Source organism: Vidua macroura, chromosome 6 (assembly GCF_024509145.1).
Source record: "Vidua macroura isolate BioBank_ID:100142 chromosome 6, ASM2450914v1, whole genome shotgun sequence".
In the NCBI taxonomy this organism is placed as follows: domain Eukaryota; kingdom Metazoa; phylum Chordata; class Aves; order Passeriformes; family Viduidae; genus Vidua; species Vidua macroura.
In genome coordinates, this window is record NC_071576.1 from 17,069,852 (window position 1) to 17,077,806 (window position 7,955).

The following is a 7,955-nucleotide window of genomic DNA, read 5'->3' on the forward strand; positions in this document are numbered from 1 at the left end:
AAGTAAGCAAAAAGGCACTGGAAATCTGTATACTGGTACACAGATTTGAATTGAGACAGCAGGTGGAGCTGAAGGAGTTGTGCTTTTGAACAACTGCAGAAAGAGAATATGAATGAATCAAAAGAAAAAGTGCAGAGCTTATGTTATGTTATTAGATAAAGGAAAAATTCCTGTAGAATACAGTCATCTTCTCAAGAAAATGGATTTGTTTAAAATGAGCATACATAATATCTCAGAAATTATGAGAAAATAGTATTAATCTGTGTTTACATATTGAGCTGAAGTGGGATCCCTTTTTCAAAAAAACCCCCATGCATCTGGTGAATTTTTGTATCAGGATTTTTGTATGTTTTATGGAGAGGCCTTAACTTTTGGGGATCATATTTTTATTTCTTACTTTTTATGTTTTACTTTGATTTTAGAAGAAATGGTCAATTAAGAGCTTACAAACTAGATTTATATTTTAATTTCTTTAATTTTCTATTCATTAGAAAGGTAAGATAAATGTACAAGACTTTCATACAGCATACAGAAGGAAAAATCAATTTAGTTTTTCACTCAGTTTTTTTATGGGTTTCACAAGAATCTCTAGCTGGGGTTATACATTATTTCAGACTTTGCTTCTGGGAATGATGCCAGATAGATTGTTTATGCAGCATGGATCTTTATCCATGGCATGCAAATGCTATTGGCTTAGAAAAGTCCAGGTTTCTCTCCAGTGTAAAGAAATATGAGATGGCAGGTAACAAGAAAAAAGTAGAGGTAAACAGAAGCATTATACTCAAGTATAGAAAATATGTGAGAAAAAATTAACTATATGGAAATGTTTTCATGGTTATTCTCTATCTTTGAAGGTTATTACTTCAGTTTTTTTAAATTTTTACAATTAAAACTATTCATAATAAGTAGACCTTAGTTGTACATATTTTTAAGGATGAAAATTAAACTGACTTTTTTTTTTTTTGGCAGGGAGATTTATTTAATTTTACATTTTTCTAGGTCCATTATTTGAAAAATTTGTTAAATCTTATGAGCACAATGAAGATTGCACAGTTATACAGTAACAAAACAAGTAAATATTTACAGCTCTTGATATGCAACATAGGGATGTTTTATTCTTGATATTTGGAATATTAATTTAATTCTGAAGCAATTAAGCAAAACAGAACACCTGAAGGAAATAAAAAGACAAGATGTCCTGGATGCAGCGAAGTTAAATGAAGCAGTACTAGACTAATAAAGATGGTGTTGATGTGACTATGAGTAAAGTCAGGGTCAGTGGGCTGCCGTGTTCTGGATTGCAGCTTTGTCTATGGTAGCAGGAGCTCCTCCAGCTGTTAAAGGAAATCCCTGGCCATTCACCTCTCCTAATTGCTGTTACTGCCTCTCATTATGTCTCTATGGCTCATATTTCCCGACTCATTCGTGCCACAGGTTTTACCAATTTACTTGGTTTTGGCTATAGATTTTTTTTACTTCTCAGAACAGTCCAAGGAAGGGAAACCAAAGGAACAAGGGTTTTTTTCTCATTCTCATTGGGAAGTAGATGTGGAGATTCTTTCTCATTCCTATTAAACAGCAGAGGATGTCCCATCACCAAATTGAAAAGGGGAAAACTTTATCAGGAACCCCTGAGCTGATGGATTTTCAGGTTTTTCTGCTTGATCTCAGACAGGACTATGGTCCTGGAAAAGAGGGAAAGTGAAACATATGGCAGATCAGATGTTGGGATGATCTGATAAGCATGCATTCAGCTTTTTACCATGAACTAAAAGTAGCTTTTCAAATGTTATTTTTAGTGGGTTATTTCAAAGGACTTAACTGTTTCAAGCACTGTGCTTTTTGTTTGCCTTGCCTTGCTATCTGCTGCACACAGTCTACAGAAGCCTTCTTTGCTTTACTTTCCAGATGACTCTGGAAGTGAATTCATAACCTAAGTGATTGATCAGCTGATATTGCTCTGATGTAATGCATTCAGCAAGATTAAACTGAACTAATAATTTGAATAAGTGGATTGTAACATTTGTGGAAAAAAAAATTTGAAAGACAATGTTCAAAATACCTAAGTTGTCGATGAAAATGGTAGATTTGAAAAGTAATTTTGAATATCTTACAGTCTATATTTTCAAAGCTTTGCAAATTTGAAATTTTCAATTTGTTTGTTCAATTTTTCAAAATGTCTACTTGTAAAATGGAAACTTAAATAAGAAAATTGTAGATGTAGGCACATTACTTTTGAACAGAGTTCACACTGGCAAAAGGGAATAGTCAGTATAAAATCTGTTTTAGATTTTTCATGTTTATATAGTTGCCTTTCTAAAACATTTTTCTAATGCAGTAACTTAGAATGTATCACCATTTCAAAACTGGGAATTTATTAGCTTACATGCAAACATTGTATTAAGTAGTTTTAAAAAAACCCCTAATTTACATTATTTTTCTCTTGCCTATTCTTGATCTAAAAGATAGAGGATTTTTGGCTTTTGAAGACTTCAAGAGAGCTTTCAATTCTAAGTTATCTGAAAAAATAATATTTGAAGTCACCAGGTAAGATTAACAAATTGATCCATATTCCTGGATAGCAATCTTTTTGTTGTTTCAGTTAATTGAAATTATTTGATTCTATCATGCAGCTGAAGATAAAAGCTTCAGCACCCCATTACTGTTTCAGTGCCTTTATTAATAAAGATTAGACACAAATTAATGTGTAAATAATGTAATAATTAATATAAATTCTATAAATAGTACTTAATAAATAACAGGCACAGAAGGAAATTTGTTGCCCATACTGTTTCTTAAGAAGCTTAAAGCTATTTGTTTTTACATTTTCCTCCTGTAATCAGGAAATCCGTGTTCAAGAGGTGTTTCAAAAAAATTTAGTAAAACAGGAGTGTATATTGCAAGGTAGTAGTGCTGAGTTTTCTTACAAGGTGAGATTGGCTCAGAGGTATGAATGTTGAGCTTTATTTAGGGATACAGAGTTAAGACTTTTGTCCTAAATTGATCTGTACAATTGGATTAAGACTGTATGAAAAGAAAGCTGTAAGAAATATTTTGGACACAGATATTTGTGAGAAGTTTCATGTATTTGTGACACAGAATCTATATTACAATAGATTGTTGTAGCAAATGAAGCATATATATTTTCATATTTATAGATATGTTTCTTGTTCTTCCCTCTTTTTACCACAGAGATCAGAATTAAATTTTGGGACGGAACATAATTTAAAAATATTTCTTTTATGTTAAGTAAAATAATGTATGATACTTAGAAGACATTTAGGGTTTTTGAATGTGATGGCTGACCAAATGTGACTTTTAAAATTATCTGTGTATTAGCAATTAATACAGCACAAAGGGATCAGGTCTGTAGAGCAAGGACTTTATGATGGGGACCCAGTATCTGTATTGAGGGGGTTGCTATGCCTAATTCTAGTCTGGTCAACAGACTGAATGGTCCCTAGAAGGTGGAGTCCTTTGGGTGCATGCCAGGAGCATATCCTTCAGTTTAATTTCATCTGGAATAAATGCAGTTTGTATACTGTGAGCACTGTGATGTTCCCCATAGTACAGTCAGTGATGAAGACAGGGAAATTCAACATTAAAAAGCATTCCAACTCTAAAGTAAAACATAGGTAAATATTGAGACAAGGGGGAAAAGCTTAATTTGTATATTTCAGAGCTCTGTGATATTGTTAAATGAAAAGGGTTTTTTATGTTTATTTTTAAAAATTTCTCTTTGGTGGAAATGCTGTCTTCAAACTGGTTTCTTTAATTTGGAATGCATTGTTGCATGCATTATTTTCTTATACTTTAAGTAAAATGTTGCAGAATAAGCGAAGTCTGTGGCTGGTGTCACAAAGGCAGGAATGGGAGGCAGGTAGGAAAAAAGTTCAAGGCACATTCATGATACTTAGCTTATCTACTTACTATACAGAGCAGGGAATTTTCTGCTATGGAGTGTAATTCTCAACATATTCTGAGATGTAAAATTGAAAACAAGTGTATTCAAGCTATGCAAAACACAAGGAAGGAATACTACCAGTAATTAATTTGCATGAAGAGTGAAGGGCCCCACCAGAGTCATTTAGCTTTGACTCAGGTAGACTTGATTTGTAGGTATTCAAAATACTCATAATAAGGGCATGTTGAACTAATTTTAACAAATTTGCAGCTTGAAAATGGAATCCTTTTATTTATCATTCATATATATGCATTATTAATATAAAAAAAAATCTTTAAATGTTCAATATAATGTAGCAAGAAAGAATAATGGATTATTCTGGATTATTCTTCTAACCTACATGTAAAGAACTTCTATGCTCAAAGTCTTTATATGGCTATAAAGGAGATCCACTTGATACTTAAAGCCAGTATTTATCTTTACTACATACTAAAATCTTAGCTGTCTAATTAAAGAACTATTTTTAGTACAGATTTAATAATCGAAAAAAGAGAAGGATAAAAAAAAATGTCTCAATGCAGTTATGTTAGGTACCTCCTACTACCTATCCCTTTCTCTGTGGTTACTCTCAATCTTCCACTGTCCCTCTCAGTCCTCAAGCTGACAGGTTCAAGGCAGGCATGCTAGAGTGAATTACCATTATACCAACTTTTTCGCCAGAGGAGTATAATATTCATGTTTTCTTCTCTCTCTAGCATCTGCTTTGGGTTATTTAATTATAAAGTTTACACCTTCTTCTTTCTTCTGAGGTCTGCAAGCCCACATTGCATTCTAATTTCCAATATATGGCACAAAGTGCATATCTCAGGTATTTGTTCTTTGCTCTGTCACCTATAAAAATATTTTTGATCAGTTCCTGTGTCTGCATGTCTCTAACTGACCATAAGTGAGGTTTTTAGTCTTGGTCCTCCAGTGTTAGCCTGTGCCCTGTGTCTTAACATCCCATGACTTTGCTACTCCATTTGACATGTCTTTATATCTGCTGTCATGCCAGGCCTATATTTCTCTACATAAATACATAATTTTACATAGAAGAAATTCTTGTTACGACTATCTGTGTAAAGCTATGTTTATCCTGTATAAAATTAAGAACAAATTAGACATAGTCACCTAGTCCTTGAAAGAACTGTTGTAACAGATAAAGCAAGTAGAATCTCCAGGGCAGGTCAAAGAAGTTCAGACAAAGCCTGAAAAGCCTCAGTCCTTGCAAACTCACTGCAGAGTTTGTGGCCTGTTACTTGGAGTGGCTGTACTGAATTTACTGAAATCTCTTGAGGACCATATCTAATCTCATCTCATACTGATAAAATAGTATTTCATGTAGATGTTCTTTCTCCTCAGAGGTTGTTTTCTTACAAATGTCAGTAATATACTGCACACAGCTGTTGCTGAAGTTTGGAGAATGTGGACAGGTTTTCAGTTTATATTTGATTGTATTAACTGACTGTAATCTTGCCTGAACAACATTTCAGTAGAGTAACATTTGTTTCTGATCTAATATTGCAGTCATATTCAACAAAATAATCAAGGGTTTATTATACACCTGATGTGCACCTGATTAGAATTCAGTTGTTCCATAAAAACTCAATGTTCTTGCCACAGGAGTTGCAGAAGTTAAATGGTATGTTCTTCCATGGTGGGGCTCTCTGTAATGGGTAGCCCACAGAAGAATTGCTTTATAATAGTGCTGCTGATCTTCATGTAGCTACAAGTATATGAATTGTGTCAAGTCCTTTGCAGTAATTATTTGTGATAAATGGCCATCTGTAAGTGAACATGTTGTCTTTTAAAGTGGGATTCAAATTCTTAAAAAACTACTTTAAGTACTGTTTTTCTTTTTTTAATGAATATGAATGTCATATTTGAATTATACTATATTATTAATTACAGATGCTGAAAAAATATTTGTCCTAGCTGTAACATTTGCTCAGAAAAATAGTTTATTTGTATGTTAAAGCCCCAGAGCATAATGGGAATAGTAACAGAAGTAAGCTGAAAACCAACCACATGTGAATGTGGATGAACCTATAAATGATGAAAAATGTCTTACAAAACCAAAAGTAGACAGAAAATTCCCATACAGTCTTTAAAGCTAGCAAGCATAACTCAGATCTTAAGGAAGAAAAGAAGCCATTCATGATTCGCTTTTTATGCTACTGTTCCTTTAGATTGATAGTATCTCACAGTAGAGGTATATTAGTACTTTTGTATGTGTTGGTACTTTCCATACAAAAAATGACCTAATTGTCTCATATTTCTTTTATGTAATTATCCAGTAATGAGAAAATAACCTGTTTTTCAGAGCCACCCCATGGAAGAAATCTTATGCTCTTCTATGCAAGTTTGATTTATAGACATGTACTGCAGAGCACAGTGAATATGAGACATTCATCTTCCTATGGCTAGTTGCTATGGAAACATAGTACACAGTACAATGTCATTCCAGCTCTGGTGATGCCTGCAGTAGTTTATCCCTTTGTTGTTCTTGTTTCTTAAGCAACTGTCTTGCAGCCTTTTATATTATCACACTTCATCACCTATACAAATCTTTTTCCTTATCTCTTGAAGACCATATCTAATAGAAAAGATCCATTTTTTTTTTCTAGCTGTGCACATCAGTGTTGTTTTTTTGTTTGGTTTGGTTTGGTTTGGTTTTTTTTCCATCATGGGTTTAAAGCTTGTTCTGTGCCCAAAAATAAGATACCATTGACCTAACCTTGGTAAAAAAAGAAACAAACCAGACTGCACATCAGAATGTAAGGGACATGTGTCAGCATCTTTATTTACCATTTCCTGTCAGGGACTAGAGTTAAGAATTATTTCTAACCAGTATCCCACCTGAGGAAGACAGAAAGGAAAATTAATCAGACTGTCCTACCTGTCCTTAGCTGGTGTTTGTGAAGTGTACAAAAATCCAAGAGCTGTCTCAAAATACCCACTCTGTTTCACACTTGTGAGGGAAGAATTGGAAGAAGTAAAAGGAGATCCTCATAATTTACCTAAAAAAATACTAAGGGTGTTATGGGGAACAAGAGTCAAATTGAATGTTTATTGTATTGAGAGGTTGTACCCTAACACAAGTTCTTTTTTGAGGCAGTATCTGTTTCATAATTTGTTGCACAGGGAACCAACACATTAAGTGCATGTGTCCTAGGTTCTGCATCAGTGGGGTGATACTTTGCAAGAAAACTTTTTCAGTTAACACCTAAAGAAAGATGTATCTTTTGGGTAGTAGTAGTACTAATGAGTTTTGTTTTTCTTTTCCTCTCTCTAACTCTTGCCAATTCTGTCATCCAATTACTTAACAACATACTTTGCTATTTGTGGTGGCTTGACCCCAGCCAGTGACTCACTGACTGCCCCCACAGTGGGGCGGGGGAGAGAATCAGAAGAGCGAGAGCAAGAGAACTCGTGGGTTGTGATGCGGACGCTTTAACGAGTGAAGCAAAGCTGCGCATGCAAGCGAAGCAGAATACAGAATTTATTCACTACTTCTCATCAGCAGGCAGATGTTTAGCTGCTTCCTGGAAAGCAGCACAGCTAATCATTACTTTGGGAGATAAACTCCATAACCACCAAAAGGAAACTTCGCTTCCTTCCTTGTCTGTTCCCTAAACTTTAATTGCTGAGCATGATGTCAAAGAATTATAGACTGGTTTAGGATGGAAGGGACCTTTAAGTATTGTCTAGTCCAACTCTCCGGACATGGGCAGGGACACCTTCCACTAGACCAGGTTGATCAGAGCCTTGAGCATTTCCAGGTGTGGGGCATCCATAAGTTCTCTGAGCAACCTGTTCCAGTGTCTCACAACCCTCACTGTAAAAATTCTTCCTTGCAGCAGATCTAAATCTACCCTCTTAATAGTTAAAACTATTGCTTCCTATCTTGTCACTACTACTATAGATAAATCTGACACCAAATCATTCTAACAAAAATTTTAAATATAATTTTTAGTGGTTATAACCCAAGTCTGTCTGTTATCCCAATCCT